The sequence below is a fragment of the Vipera berus genome, assembly GCF_964194415.1.
Source record: "Vipera berus genome assembly, chromosome: 1".
NCBI classification, from domain to species: Eukaryota; Metazoa; Chordata; class Lepidosauria; order Squamata; family Viperidae; genus Vipera; species Vipera berus.
The window spans coordinates 148,414,535-148,432,129 of NC_138202.1; positions in this window are offsets into that span (position 1 = coordinate 148,414,535).

Genomic DNA, 17,595 nt, shown 5'->3' on the forward strand with positions numbered 1-17,595 from the left:
TTACATGTGAAAAAGCTTCAATTGTTGATAACTACCCTTGAATTTTTACATTTTCATTTTAATTTTAATTTTTTCATTTTCATTTTAATTTTTTTCCATACTGTTATCAAACCATTTCTAATACAATGGTTTTGAAAATATCCATGAATTTTGTTTTTCCCATACCACATAAGCAGCATTTAAACAGACACGTGAATCAGTACAAATAAAAATCCCAATACATTACATAACCCTTCTAATAATTAATAATAATAGCAACAATGAACAAATAATAATAAAGAGCCAGTTTGGTGTAATAGTTAAGGTGCTGGCCTTGAAACCAGGAGACTGTGAGTTCTAGTCCTCCTTAAGGCATGAAAGCTGGCTGGGTACTTTGGACCAGTCTCTTATTCTCAGAATACTAGCATATTGGAAAGGACCTTGGAGGTCTTCTAGTCCAACCCCCTGTTCAAGCAGGAGACCCTAGACCATTTCAGACAAATGGTTGTCCAATCTCTTCTTTTTTTATTAAAAAGTTTTACAATACATTTTATCTTTAGCAAACCAAAAAAGAAAAAAAAACCCTCCCAACCCCCTCCCTCCCCACCCTCTTCCCCCTCCCCCACCCTCCCCAACCCCTCCCTCCCTTTCCCCTCCCCCCCCCCGGCTTCCCAGAGCAAAATACAGGGTATAAAAATACAAACAATCATAATCTAACATACGCAAACAATCCTAAACTATTTAAACTACCGAACTTTAACTCATATAAGAAAACTCCAAACATATATATATATATATATATATATATATATATATATATATATATATATATATATATATATATATATATATATATATATATATATATATATATATATATATATATATATATATATATATATATATATATATATATATATATATATATATATATATATATATATATATATATATATATATATATATATATATATATATATATATATATATATATCATATCAATAATTATACAAATACAAAATAATACTTTCCAATCTAATACCAAAACACAGGGTATAAAAATACAAACAAACAATCATGATCTAACTTACGCAAACAATCCTAAGCTATTCAAACTATCAAACTTTAACTCATATAGGTAAATTCCAAACATACATATATATATCATATCAATGATTATTCAAATACAAAATAATACCTTAAATTCATATTATCCTAATATATTATACAAATTAAAATACCATAGATTACTTCCAAACTTAATTTTTTTATATAATCACATCATTCTTATATTCTTATATTCTATTACCTACTCCAATATTGCCCATAAAAGTATTACAAATTAATTTCAATCACACATAAAACAATTTATATCAGTTTTATAAAACTATTCTTCTATCCAACTAGACTTTAACATACTAAAACCAAATTAATACAACCTTTCCTTCTCCTAATATATTATACAACTTAAAATACCATACACTACCTTCCAGGCTTAAAACTTTCCATCCAAATAACAAAGCATAACCTACAGAATATCAATAAACACTACTACAAATCTTCCCAATTAAATTTTCATAATCATCTTCAAACTAAAGCAACACAAAATATTATATAATTATTTTATAAGGGTGAAAAATGAATCCCCACATACTTAATCCTTCTAGCATCCTTATTACATTATTATCTCTTGCAATTATGCAACTAAATCCTCAGGTTTGCTGCATTCTTCCAGAAACAGCACACCTCTTCCAATTTCTGGCCTTCTCCCGTGGTGATGAAATTTGACCCACTCCTGTAACTTTCACATCTGTCTGCGTTAACCCTTCAACATCTTGTGGATTCTCTCTGGAACGTTGAGGCTCTCTGTCACCTTTTTTCTTTGTAGACTCCAAAGACGATATGGGGACTGCTTTTAAAACATTACTGTAAAAGTCACGTGCCTGAACCACCGTGGTAAGACAATGCCTCGTACCTTCATGAGTCACTACCATACCCTCTGGTATTTGCCATCTAAACTTAATATCACGTCGTCTCAATTCTTGTGTCAAAAAGGCAAATTCCTTCCTTTTTCTTAAAATTCTTGCAGGAATCTCTTTTAAAATCAAAACTTTTTGCTCATCCATTACAAAATCAATATTATAGGAGGCCTGGATAACTTCATTTCTAATCTTTCTCTTTGTGAAATAAACCACCACATCTCTGGGTAATTTCCTTTGTCTTGCAATCCACGAATTAACACGGAAGATTTTATCTATATCTTCCATTATTTCATCTGCTGGTCGCTCCAACACCCCTTCCAAAACCTCAAAAATCATTTTCGTCAAATTTTCCTTAGGATTTTCTTTTAGGCCTCTGATTCTCAAAGCAAGCTCCATCTGAAAATACTGTGTCGAAATCAAATCATAATCCATTTCTGCTATCATATTTTCAGTTTCTGTCATTTTGGCTTCCATTCTAGTATCATTTTGAACAAGATCTTCCACTTTTTCATCCAAAATCTCAATGCTTTTAGCCAGATTTAACGTTGCAGATGTGATGTCTGCTCTCATTTCTGCTAATTTCTCTGTAAACCTCTCCTCCAACTTTTTCTCCATTATCTTAACAAATTGTTGCATTTGCTTTTCCATAGTTTCTTGGAGCAAACTCTGCAAATCTTTTACTGTAAAAGCTGATACAGATTCAGATGCAGAGGACAATAAAGTTTTCGCCAAAGACTGCTGCCTCAGGGCAGGAACTTTAGAAGATATAGTCGCCATTTTCACCCTCTATTGTTAACTACTCACTTTCACATGCAGATTCAGCAAAGTCCATTGAGTTAAAGATCAAAACATCATCTTCACCAAAATCTCCTGCATCGCTCTGCCTGCGTCCTCTTTCTCATAAGCTCTTCCTTGCTAGCAGGGATGGTTGCGAACACCCTGTTCTGCTCCAAAAAACCCGGAGCAGAGACGCCTTGCAGTCCGGAGCATGCCCAGGCTTCAGGGGGGCTCAATCCTTCCGCCACCAAAACTAAGTTCTGGCGGCCCCGGAGAGCTCTACCCCTACCTGGACGCTCACCCCCTCCTCTTCTCCCGAGGTGGGGGCTTCCAAGCCGCCAAACAGCTGATCAACGCTGTTTTCGGCGGCTCTACGGAGCTGCGAGGCTGACAGCCAAGAAATGGCTGCCTCCGGCGTCACCTTGCCATCCGGAAGCCCAGTTGTCCAATCTCTTCTTAAATACCTCCAGTGATGGAGCAGCCACAACTTCTGAAGGCAAGCTGTTCCACTGGTTAATTGTTCTTGCTGTCAGGAAATTTTTCCTTATTTCTGAGTTGCTTCTCTCCTTCGTAGGTTTTCTGTCTGTTGCTTCTTGTTCTGCCCTCAGGTGTTTTAGAGAATAGGTTGACCCCTCTTTTTGTGGCAGCCCCTTAGACTCTCAACCCAACCTACCTCACAGGATTGTTGTGGGGAAAATTCCATCTATTCCATCTTTATCTGTAGGGGGTGAGGTGTTACCCCCTGTAGATAGGGCTCGCAACTTGGGTGTCCTCCTTGACTCACAGCTCAGTTTAGAAGATCATATAGGAGCTGTGACCAGGGGGGCTTTTGCCCAGGTTCGCCTGGTGTGCCAGTTGCGGCCCTATTTGGACCAAGATGCCCTACGCACAGTCACTCATGCACTCGTGACCTCTCGGATAGACTACTGCAATGCTCTCTACATGGGGCTGCCCTTGAATACCACTCGGAGGCTCCAGCTGGTGCAGAATACGGCCGCGCGAGTTGTGATGGGGGTCTCCCGATACTCCCATGTAACACCTCTGCTCCACGAGCTGCATTGGTTTCCAGTTGTCTTCTGGGTGAGATTCAAGGTGCTGGTTATGACCTATAAAGCCCTAAATGGCATGGGTCCAGATTATTTACGGGAGTACCTTTTGCTGGCATTAACTTCCCATAGTCCTGTGTGCTCCCACAGAGAGGGCCTCCTCAGGGTGCTGTCGGTCAGGGAATGTCGACTGGCAGCCCCCAGGGGGAGAGCATTCTCTGTGGGCGTGCCTGCCCTCTGGAATCAGCTCCCTGTTGAGCTCCGGATGGCTCCCGACCTTCGCTCTTTCCGCCGCGACCTGAAGACTTGGCTATTTGAACTTGCCGGCCTGGACTGAGGGACTGGGATTTTAAATTTTAAATTTTAAATTTTAAATTTTAGAACGTGTTTTATTGTTTAGGGCTACTTGGTTTAATTTATGTTAATTTTTGTATATTATGTGTTGTATATAGTGTTTTAATTGCCCTGTACACCGCCCCGAGTCCTTCGGGAGAGGGGCGGTATATAAATCCAAATAATAAATAAATAATAAATAAATAAATAAATAAATAAATAAATAAATAAATAAAAAAAAAAAATAGGAGGAGGAAGGGGTTTTAGGTATGTCTGTTGCCTTATGATAACATAATAAAGGCTGGATAAAAATCTAATCAATAAATAGTCGGCTGTTTGTGATGTAGAGTGTGCTAAGCCTGACAAATACCTATAAGAATTAATGCAATGTATTGGAATTCTGTTACATTACAGTACCAGATGGCCCAGCCTCACTATGTAACAATATGTTAAGCCATACTGCTTTAGTGGTCCTCCTCCCCCTCAATAACTGTTCAAGCTAAAAACAGACAGTCAGTTCAAACAAAACAAAACAAAAAAAAACCCAAAACCCCAAAACCAGTTTGAAAGCATATGGCTTAATATGCAGCGCCCTTCGGCTCCCTGTCTGCGCCCTTCAGTTTTGTTAAACAACACTGAACCTTTTAAATCCTTCACACATTCTTCTCAAGTGTTTCCGGAAAGCCTTTGCTGTGTATTTAGCTTTAGAAAGCCTCAATTGCTGTGTGTTCTTTCTCTTAGGTTTGTTCTACAATGTTTATCAGTGCCAGACATTTTCCAAAATGATTTCCCTATTCGTTTTACAGGGGGAAAATAATACGGTCTCTTTTCTTTCCCTGAACTCAGGCTTTTGTACCAGATACTCTTAAGTACACTGTTGCGTTGTCAAACATTTTTTCCTTAACTGTAAACTGCGCCCATAAATATTTCAACGTAGTATATAGCTGATGTACTTTAAGAGTACTTCTAAAGGGCAAAAAAAGGGAAGAATTTTCAGAAGAGAAGTCAGGAACTATCACTGAATGTATGGAACATTATATCGTAGAGCAGCACCATGGTATCTATAATCTTAACTGTATATAGAGTAGCGTTTTTCAACATTGGCAACTTTCGGATTGTGAACTTCAACTCCCAGAAATCATCAGTGCTGGCTGGGATATGCTGATGATTTGGCCATAGCGGTTCAAGAGAAACACATGGAGATGGCGGACAGCCAACTCTCCAATGATCTTAAGATCATGTGAAAGATTTTCACTGACTGGCGGCTTGGCGTCAGCAAACTGGTAACTACGTGCTTCCAGCTTAATAACAAACAAGCAAATGAATCCCCAAAGGTTTACTTAAAGAACAACTCACTCCCCTACAACCCTTATTGAAAGTACCTTGGAGTAACATTGGACTGGGCTCTCTCCTATAAGATACGTCTAAAGAACACAGTGACAAAAACCAATACTAGGAACAACATACTCCAGAAATTACTCCATAAATTAAGTGGAATTAAATGGGTAGCTATAGCTGCCACCCTCAGAACATCAGCACTAGGGCTGGTCTACTCCGCAGCAGAATACCGGAAGGCTCAAATCGAAGAAGCCCGCAATGTCACTTGCACAACATCCGCTTAACAAGTTCAATTTTGACTCTCAGTGGAAAGACAAATGGGTTGCTGAACGCCCACACTGGAAGTTTTTAAGAAGAGAATGGACAATCACTTGTCTGAAATGGTATAGGGTCTCCTGCTTGAGCAGGGGGTTAGACTAGAAGATCTCCAAGGTCCCTCCCAACTCTTTCCTGATTGATATAGATGATCCCATACAAAAGATGCCAGATTTTGAACTACCTCGCCAGAAATGGACAATCCTGAATAAGACTGGCACCTCACACAGCATTTGCCAGGATTCACTGTATAAATGGGGTATGTCATTCTCCCTTCAGTGTGACTGTAGGGGTCCCACATCAAACTGTAGATCACATTGTGACTGGCTGTAAGCTGTGGGCATATACCAGAAAATATTTTTTTCCAGATAAACTGAAAATGATAAGATGGCCTATCTGTATATAGATCTTTTTAATATTCAAATTGTATTATGTTTTTGATTTATGTTTAAATGATAATATATATTGTAATGCCATATGTGATGCCATATGCCAAATAAATAAATAAACTAATTCCCAGAATTTCCCAACCAGCATACCCAATTCCAAAAATTGAAGTCTACACATCTTAAAGTTACCAAGTTTGAAAAACATTGATAGAAAGTAAAATATAACTGAAGAGAAGAAAGAATAATAATGTGAAACCAAATTCCAGAGACTGTGGGAAATACTTCTTTTTCTCACCAATTTTTGAAATACCAGATTCGCATATATAAATATAGATTCACCAAAGCACACAAGATTAATTATATTCATAGCTGATATACTGCTGTTCAAGATGTTCCTTATAACTTCTCAAATGATACAAAATGTAAATGTTGTATAAAAGGACTACAGAGTGTCCTAGAAACCACTTTTTCATCTTCTGTGCCTCAGTTTTAAATGCAGATTTGAGTGTCCCAAGGAAACGGAACGAGAAGGGATTTGCATGCTTTGTAGGGCTTGAAGGGTGAATGTAGGATGAGAGGCTGAAAACCGGTGGAAGATTATAGAACAGAGGTGGGGAAAGTGTTAGGAATGAGGATATTTCTTTGATGTGAGTTTTATTTGATAATCATCAGAGCATTTCCCAACTTAATATAAAAGGATATTTTATAGAGCTAGACAAAGCTTCAGCAAAGCAATTTGATTAGGTAAGAATTTCATTCAATCAATCTACAGATAGCTGCTTTTCACAAATCAGCATGGTGCTTTTAACTAAGTTAGCTGAAGTTAACTTACTTAAAGTTAAAGCACCATGCTGCTCCACAGGCTAGCATCTGTGGAAAAAACAATAGGCTCTGGCCATTGAAGATGTACAACATCTTCAAAACAGCCACTAGTGAAGCGATACAAAGCCTGACTCCTGGATAGTTAGTTTACCACTGTATTTGGATAATCTAGAAGATGCTGGAAATTGCTAATAGGACAATGACTAAAATAACAGTACTATAAGGATCTGGTTTAATAAAATACTAGGCTTGCCCAAAGTGGGCTCAGTTCTTCTCAGTATTTCACTTTCGGTATCAAAGGCAATGGGGTCAGCCTTGGCGCTTGAAGTGAAGTGGATCAGCCTTACTTCATCATTTTGTTTCAAGGAAAGATGCATCTTCTTTTGCACATCTTTCCATGCACTATTTAAAGTAATCTTGTGTACCCAAAGATGCTGAGACTTTGGAACAAAATGCAAAGAACAGCAAGTAAGATGATTAAAGGCTTAGAGACTAAAACATATGAAGAACGGTTGCAGGATTTGGGTTTGGTCAGTCTAGAGAAAAGAAGGACTAGCGGGGACATGATAGCAGTATTCCAGTATTTGAGAGGCTGCCAAAGCACCAGAAGGCAAGACAAAAAACAACAACGGATGGAAATTTAATCAAGGAGAGAAGCAACCTGGAACTAAGGAGAAACTTTCTAACAGTGGAACAGTTTTGCCTTCAGAAGTTGTGGGTGTTTCATCATAGGGGGTGTTTAAGAAGAGACTGGACAGCCACTTGTCTGAAATGATATAGGGTCTCCTCTTGAGCACGGGGCTGGACTAGAAGACCAACTCTGTTCTGATTCTGATTCAAAACAGAAGTGTGGGGGGGGGGCAACTGCATCCCCCATCACTTATGTGACTGCTACCCATGCAGACAGCTAAATTATTGGGAAAGGGGATGGGGTTGGGGGCAAGTGGGAATTCTAGTTCTTGGCATAAAAAGTAAAATCCTTGCATGTGGTGTTAACCTTACAAGGTAATCCAGACAAGAAGCACAACTATGAGTGCTCACTCTGTCTTTACTGGAAGGTCACATTAACAGAATCTTGCAATTCTGAATTCTTGCAGAATCTGAAAGTACCTCTCCCATCCCTCATTTTTCACTTTTACAAATTTTCAGGGCTTTTTTCCTCATAGAACGCTCAGAACGGAGTTCCGGCACCTTTTTTGGATGGAACCTTGCAGGGTAGGCAAGGCGGGTTGTATGACATGTGTGAGTTCCGGCACCTTTTCCTTCTACAAAAAAAGCACTGCAAATTTTCCTTGAAAATTGGTCAGCCACAAACCTGCCTATGTGTAAAGGGCATCTAAAGGGTTTTCTTTTAACTGTGTATTTCATCATCCTATGAGAAGAATGCCAATTTCAGTATGATGTCCCTTTCCAGTTTCTGAGCTCTAGATATGATGGCATCAAACAACTTTGAGTTGCACCAACTTGCCTATTACAGTATAACAATTCATTCCCTATTATTTATATCTCAGTATTTCCAGATATGGTGTGTGTGTGTGTGTGTGTGTGTGTGTGTGTGTGTGTGTGTGTGTCTTTCATATATTTAGATGCTGTAGCACAGGGCAATAAAAATATATGTTCAGTCAACAGAAAGTCTGTATCCAACTTCAGTTAATGTAAGCTAGCTTGGAAATTGAATCCTGGAGTCTGAAATTAAAAAAAAAACATTTAATTAAGGTTTTCATCTCTCTTGCAGCACAAATACATTTGTACAGCGAAGTCTGCCTATGAAAGTAGGATTGGGAACATTCTGTGCTGCAGGAAAATTTTCACATTCAGTTTTCATACTGTTTCCCCCCCCTCCATTTCTCCAGATGTCGTCATCATTTCTTCCTTCAACAACATGTAATTAAAGATGCATCATTTTAACCGCTTACATATTTTAGAACAGGGGTCCGCAACCCCCGGTCCATGGACCAGGACCAGGGGGCGGCATGCCAGCAACTGGTCCGCACAAACAAGCAAAGCCCCATCCGCGAGATGCAGGCAGCACACAAAACCATGCCCCTTCCGGTCCACGGGAAAACCTCTCTCCACGGAACCGGTCTCTGGTGCCCAAAAGATTGGGGACCTCTGTTACAGAACATAGATTAGAATATAGACTCATAGGGCTGGAGGGGACCGCAGAGGTCTTCTAGTGCAACCTCCTGCTCAAGGCAGGAGATCTTATACCTTCCCTGTGAAATGATTGTCCAGTCTATTTTTGTAAGCCTCCAGTGATAGAACAGTCATAATTCTGGGAGGCAAGTTATTCCATTGATTAATTGTTCTCATTGTCAGAATTTCCCCCCCCCCCCTTACTTCTAGGTTGGATCTCTCTTTAGCAAGCTTCTACCTATTACTTATTGTCCTGCTCTCTGGTGTTTTGGAGAATAAGACAGTTTTACGACAGTACATGGTTTATCAGACTTCAGATTTCACAGGTTTCTCCTAGATCTGCATTTTGCCTGATTTTAAGGCAAACGTGGATCTTGCTCCTAAACCTATTGTTTGATGAATCAGTCCAAGCAATGTTCGCCACTTCTCCTCAAACTGGATACTCTCTGGTATCAGTAAAATAGATTTTCTCATGCATTGAGTGTGCAGCTGGGCTCCAAAAGAAAGATCTTGTTCATTATTTAATGGACATCAGTGAACATTTGCTTCAACAGACAGTCCTTCCCCACTAGTCCATTGACTCAAGAAATTATTACGTTGCTGATCTTCTCATCTTAGGCCAGGGGTGTCAAACTCGCAACATCACATGACCTGTCAGGACATATCGTGACTTTTTGGCCATTGCGTGGTAGGCAATGTGGTAGGTGTGGTTTCGCCATAATGCATCTGGCCAGTGGGCTGGCAGTTGGACACCCCTGTCTTAGGCCATGTAAGACTTGTTTAAACCAAAGAGTGAAATAAATATGAACTTTATTTCTGTATTTATTTATTTAAATTTATCTGAGCCACCCACTTCACTTACATGTTACTCTGGACAGCATACATAGATAAAACATAACTAAAATTATACTCTGCAATTATTTTTTAAAAGTCAATTAAAAAGCCAGATAAAACTACAGTTATGAAGTACAATTACAAAAATACAAGGAGTGTGTATGCAATCTAAACTTATAGAGAGAGACATAATGTAACAACTTTGACATTTCCTTGTGAACCCCCCCCCCCAGGCATGATGGCACATCCAAGTTTTGAGGGCCTTCTGGAAGGTCTGCAAGGTTGGAGCCAATCTCACCTTGGCGAAAATGAGGTTCCAGAGGCCAGGTGCCACAGCAGTTAAAAGAAAAAGACAATGCACTGAGAGTTGATAGAATGCATCTGATATGCACAGTAGAGCAGAATTCAGTATCCCACAACTTATTTATTTGTTAATTATTATCAACAGTCTTCAGCTTAAATGCTGTCTTAAACCAGCTCACAGAAAAAGAAAACAGTAAGTCTGTGTGATTCTGAAAATGATTCAGAAGAAATGCTTTGGAGTATAGCACCTTCCTGGTATTTGTTAAAGGCAACCTGACTTGTTTCAAGCTGTTCCATCAGCCTGCAAAAAAAAAAGTCACTGCTTTCACAAGGAGCTCATTAAAGCAGCCACAATTTTCTCGCTCTCTCTGTCTCTCCCCTGCCCTCTGTGTGTATGTGCATATGTGTGTGTATGAATTGCATAGAAACTGAAAAAAGACCAGTTGATTTAATAAATATCAGAAGGATAGTGTGGGAAGTCAGCCCCCTGCCCCCAGAGAAAGAAATATTTTGGGGAATATTAAAAAGGCAGAATATATTTCTCCAAAGGATTAACAAAGAGATCTTTTTTAAAAAGGCAGAAACTTCTCCCTCCCCCCCCCAACCAGAAACTCATCAGAAACCAGGTCTGTAGAAATGCAGATGTGATAATTCTTTCAGAAAGGCTGGAGCCAGGAAGCTTGGAGCTGATGGGATTAGAAAGACAAAAGATCCCTAGAATGAACAACCTCTCACCCAAAAAAATCCAACACAGGACATAGTCATCAGCCACAGCCACAGGGAAGCAGGATATGACCTTCAGGAAATAATAGGATTAACCATTAGAATACCAGAAAGGTACACTGAACCTCAAGTCAAAGGTCATGCCACAGGAACAGGAAACAACCTCAAAAGCCCACCACTCCCAGCAACATATGGTCAGCTGCTCCAGAGCCTCATGTCTTGTGATTCTGCTCTTCGATAAACTCCAACCTTCTTTCTAAAGCAGTCTCCATTTTGTTTATTCCGGGCTTGGACTGGACCCTGATGAAGACTTTTTCTTTCAACAATAGTATACTGGTTCTCACATCCAAAAGCATTTCTTCTGAGTCATTTTCAAAGCATTCATAACTCTATAAAACGTGCAACTGTTTGTGTGCTGATTCTTCAAGACACCAGCTGAGAAGTTCTCCTATGGGGCAGCAAGGAGGGCAGAGTTTTGCTTTGCAGCAGAAATCTCTTATTTCAGTTATGGGGTGTGCTTGTTCTTTTTATCATTCTTTTTTTATTACAAATAGGTACAGTCTGGTGCATGCAGTTATTTTTACATCGGCAGTATGATTATTACAGCAGTCTGTATTGATTGGTGGATAGGATTTTGGTTAATTACAAAATGTTAAATGCATTGATCAAAGAAAAGGCTATTGATTAAAAGAAATTTAGCTGCAACCATAAATGAGGGTGAGCTAGCATATTAACTGCAAACCCTATTAAATAAATAAATAAAAAAATCCTAAGCCATGGAATAATGAACAAGTCTTTGCTTCATACGAGAAGGATAATAGCACTGTCAAAGCAAGTGCATTCTTAATAATATTTTTGCAATTAAAGCCTGAGTCTTAAATGAAGAGATTGAAATTCAATTTCCACAAGGCTGGATTAATGATTAATGTGGAGCCTGCACTCAGTGCCAAAAGATATTAAGTTTAGATACATCACTTGGTTTTCATTATGTAGCAACACAAAGAAATTGTAGTTCTGGGCAGCACAACTACTCTCCCCAGAACAATATTCTAGTTTGGTCTTTGAGAAATTGCACAATAATTCGGCCAAAAACATCTGGACGAGAGGTGTTTTCTCAGATTTTATTTGCTTTAAACTCTGAGATAGGTTGTTTTGTTTGGGCAGCACTAGAAGAATAGTAACACATTCCAAGAGTGCACAATGACCCAGATCTGTATGATAGTTACATTCACAGTTGCTTTTCTCTAGAAACCCTGGGATGGCAGTGTCAGCCCTTTGAGGTAACCCAGGTAGGAAACCAAAACCGTATCAAGACTACCCTTTATTGTGAGGTTACAGTAACAGAATCTTACATGTCTGAAAGCACTTAACCTTTCCCCTGCATTTACTTTACAGAGAATTGGGGGGGGTCCCTTCTAAGAAGCTATCTTCTTCATCCCCATTCTTGTTTTGGACTTCTGTTATTAGAACATTGTCTAGACTGCAGCTCTTTATCCTGTCTCTCAAAGTTATTCTCACAGCTCAGTATAACTAGCAGAGTCTCTACTATTCAAGCTCCCATAGAGTCCTCTTGGCAGAGGTGTGCTTGCGGCCATGGGTGGGGGTGGATGGGTGGGATTGGGGAAGGTGGCTTATAATGAAAGGAGAGTTGTGAGATTGCCCGCATATGCAAAAGAAGGCAGACCTTGCAGCCTGACACTGCCTTGATCATTTTGACAAAATTGCTGGATCAAATGGACATCTCTGCAGTTGGGGAATATCTAGGAAAATATGAAGGAAAAAATACCAGGAAAACCTTCTGTGTACAACTCCATCGTGTACTGACTATGTAAGTAGTCTACATTTGAATTTGTAAATACAGTAAATAGTTTCGTTGAGAACGTAATTTGATGTGCTTTTTAACATTTTTGCCATACGCTAAATAAATAAAAAAGGGACGCGGTGGCTCAGTGGGTTAGGACGCTGAGCTTGTTGATCAGAAGGTCAGCAGTTTGGCGGGTCGAATCCTGAGTGCCGCGTAACAGAGTGAGCGCCTGTTACTCGGCCCAGCTTCTGCCAACCTAGCAGTTCGAAAGCACATAAAAATGCAAGTAGAAAAATAGGGACCACTAAGGTGGGAAGGTAGTAGTGTTCCGTGCGCCTTTGGCATCTAGTCATGCTGGCCACACGACCATGGAGACGTCCTCGGACAAGCGCTGGCTTTTCGGCTTTGAAATGGAGATGAGCACCGGCCCCTAGAGTCGGAAACGACTAACACGCACGTGCGGGGGAACATTTACCTTTAACTTTTTTTAAATAAATAAAATCTGCAATTGGTTCACTGTGTCCCAGTCACTCTTTTGAAGCTGAATTGATTTACAGGATTGTTGGAATCAGCATAAATTTAGGGGATCCCAACTTCAGGAGTAAGAAATGGCAGACTGAAGATGGATCTGAAAAGCAGAGTTGATGACTGTGGCAGAATGAAGGGCCAGAAAATAGACTAATACATTGATCATTCGTCTCCAGACAAGGTTTACCCACAAGTGCTCCAGATGGCTGCTTCTTGTGAGGAGACCACAAGATAGTAGTCTCTTGTGGTTTAGTGCTTTAGGGAGATAAAGGAATAACTACAGTATATTGCTCAAACCCCCTTCATGGATTACTGCCTTGTCGTGGCGAAGGGGCTTGCGTAATTCAATGAAGCTATGAGCTATGCCGTGCAGGGCCACCCAAGACGGAAAGGTCATAGCAGAGAGTTCTGACAAAACGTGATCCACTGGAGAAGGAAATGGCAACCCACTCCAGTATCTTTGCCATGAAAACCCTATGGACAGTACCAAAAGGCAAAACGATATGACGCTGGAAGATGAGCCCCTCAGGTCGGAAGGCGTTCAATATGCTACTGGGGAAGAGCAGAGGGCTAGTACTAGTAGCACCAGAAAGAATGAAGCGACTGGGCCAAAGCCGAAAGGACGCTCAGCTGTGGATGTGTCTGGTGGTGAAAGGAAAGTCCGATGCTGTAAAGATTTTTTCTCCATAGGAACCTGGAATGTAAGATCCATGAATCAAGGAAAGCTGGACGTGGTCAAACAAGAGATGACAAGACTGAACATCGACATCTTAGGCATCAGTGAACTAAAATGGACAGGAATGGGTGAATTTAATTCAGATGACCATCAGGTATACTACTGCGGGCAAGAATCCCTCAGAAGAAATGGAGTAGCCTTCATAGTCAACAAAAGAGTAGGAAAAGCAATACTGGGATACAATCCTCAAAATGACAGAATGATCTCAGTTCGAATCCAAGGCAAACCATTCAATATCACAGTAGTCCAAGTCTATGCCCCAACCACCAGTGCTGAAGAGGATGAAATTGACCGGTTCTATGAAGCCCTACAGCACCTTATAGAACTAACACCAAAAAACGATGTCCTTATCATCATGGGGGATTGGAATGCTAAAGTAGGAAGCCAAAAGATAACTGGAATAACAGGCAAGTTTGGCCTTGGAGTACAAAATGAAGCAGGGCACAGGCTGATAGAATTTTGTCAAGAGAATACGATGGTCATAGCAAACACTCTTTTCCAACAACCCAAGAGACGGCTCTACACATGGACATCACCAGACGGTCAACACAGAAATCAGATTGACTATATGCTCTGCAGCCAAAGATGGAGAAGCTCTATACAGTCAGTAAAAACAAGACCAGGAGCTGACTGTGGCTCAGACCATGAGCTTCTCCTTGCAAAGTTTAGGCTTAAACTGAAGAAAGTAGGGAAAAGCACTAGGCCACTCAGGTATGAATTAAATCATATCCCTGTCGAATATACAGTAGAGGTGACAAATAGATTTAAGGAATTAGATCTGATAGACAGAGTGCCTGAAGAACTATGGACAGAGGTTCGCGACATTGTACAACAGGTAGCAACCAAAACCATCCCAAAGAAAAAGAAATGCAAGAAAGCAAAATGGCTGTCTGAGGAAGCTTTGCAAATAGCTGAGGAAAGGAGGGAAGCGAAAGGCAAGGGAGAAAAAGAAAGATACGCCCAATTGAATGCAGAATTCCAGAGAATAGCTAGAAGAGATAAGAATGCCTTCTTAAATGAACAGTGCAAAGAAATAGAAGAAAACAATAGAATAGGGAGGACCAGAGATCTTTTCAAGAAAATTGGAGAGATGAAGGGAACGTTTCATGCAAAAATGGGCATGATAAAGGACCAAAATGGCAGGGACCTAACAGAGGCAGAAGAGATTAAGAAGAGGTGGCAAAATTACACAGAAGAACTATACAAGAATGAGCTTAACGTCCCTGATAATCACAATGAGGTGGTCACTGACCTCGAGCCAGACATCCTAGAATGTGAAGTGAAGTGGGCCTTAGAAAAGCTGAGCAACAACAAAGCTAGTGGAGGTGACAGTATTCCAGCTGAGCTATTCAAAATCTTAAAAGACAATGCAGTAAAAGTGCTACACTCAATTTGCCAGCAAATTTGGAAAACTCAACAGTGGCCACAGGATTGGAAAAGATCAGTTTACATTCCAATTCCAAAAAAAGGCAATGCCAAAGAATGTTCAAACTATCGCACCATTGCACTCATTTCTCATGCTAGCAAAGTCATGCTTAAAATCCTACAAGCTAGACTTCAGCAGTATGTGGATCGAGAACTACCAGAAGTACAGGCAGGATTTCGAAGAGGCAGAGGAACTAGAGATCAAATTGCCAACATACGCTGGATCATGGAGAAAGCTAGAGAGTTCCAGAAAAACATCTACTTCTGCTTCATTGACTATGCTAAAGCCTTTGATTGTGTGGATCATAACAAATTGTGGCAAGTTCTTAAAGAGATGGGAGTACCAGACCATCTTATTTGTCTCTTGAGAAACCTATATGCGGGTCAAGAAGCAACAGTGAGAACTGGACACGGAACCACTGATTGGTTCAAAATTGGGAAAGGAGTCCGGCAAGGCTGTATACTGTCGCCCTGCCTATTTAACTTATATGCAGAGCACATCATGAGAAAGGCAGGGCTAGATGAATCAAAAGTTGGAATTAAGATTGCCGGAAGAAATATCAACAACCTAAGATACGCAGATGATACCACTCTAATGGCAGAAAGTGAAGAAGAACTAAAGAGCCTCTTGTTGCAGGTGAAGAAGGAGAGTGCAAAACTTGGGTTGAAACTTAACATTAAGAAAACCAAGATCATGGCATCTGGCCCTCTCAATTCCTGGCAAATAGATGGGGAAGAAATGGAGGTAGTGACAGATTTTATTTTCCTGGGCTCCAAGATCACTGCAGATGGGGACTGTAGCCAAGAAATTAAAAGACGCTTGCTCCTTGGGAGGAAAGCCATGGCAAATCTAGACAGCACACTAAAAGGCAGAGACATCACCCTGTCAACAAAAGTGCGTATAGTCAAGGCTATGGTCTTCCCAGTTGCAATGTATGGCTGTGAAAGTTGGACCATAAGAAAGGCTGAGCGCCAAAGAATTGAGGCCTTTGAACTATGGTGCTGGAGAAGACTCCTGCGAGTCCCTTGGACTGCAAGGCGATCAAACCGGTCAGTCCTAGAGGAGATCAATCCTGACTGCTCTTTAGAAGGCCAGATCCTGAAGCTAAAACTCAAATACTTTGGCCACCTAATGAGAAGGAAGGACTCACTGGAGAAGAGCCTAATGCTGGGAAAGATCGAGGGCAATAGAAGAAGGGGACGACAGAGAATGAGGTGGCTGGATGGAGTCACTGAAGCAGTAGGCGTGAGCTTAAATGGACTCCAGAAGATGGTAGAGGACAGGAAGGCCTGGAGGAATGTTGTCCATAGGGTCGCGATGGGTCGGACACGACTTCGCAGCTAACAACAAATTGCTCAAACCATGGATGGAGCCTCTGAAATGATACTAAATTCACATACTTTCTTTTCTAATTGCTTTCAGAAATTGCTTGTTAGTCATTTTTCAGCTATTAGGAACCTTTGAATCAACAGGTTTTATAGCATCAGTGAAATACATTTAAGATAGTTTAACATCTATCTGTCTGTCTGTCTGTCTGTCTGTCTGTCTGTCATGTATCTATCTATTTATGACTAAACAGCAAAAGGATGATTAAAACTTTGATTTTATAAAGTTACAAGTGGACCAATAACCCAGATAAATTTGACATAAGATTATGGGAATAATTATAAAAAATCCTTTTCATGGGAAAATGCTTTTGCTTTGATATTTTTTAAAAAGTAAGATTTTAAAAATTGGACATTAAAGGGAACTAAAGATTACAATTAAAGGAGAAGAACACTTAATGGACATTTAAACTTGAATTATAATTACAGAATGAAACACAATATGTTAATGTTTGACATAATGAAAGATGTTTTTGAACAATGGACCCAGAGGTTAACTTTAATATTGTCTGCCTTTATGGATACATTGTATCTAAAAGCTATTATGAAAGAGGAACAAGTTCTACCTGAAAAAAAGTTGAAACTGAGTTGAAAGTAGATTTAAAAATGACAGGCTGCAAGAATGACATGGAAAAAGATGTCATGGACATACAAAAGAAAATGGCTGATGTCTTTATAATTAAAAGGGATACACTGCACAAGCAACGAACCAAGCGAGTGATCTGGATAATTTTCCTAC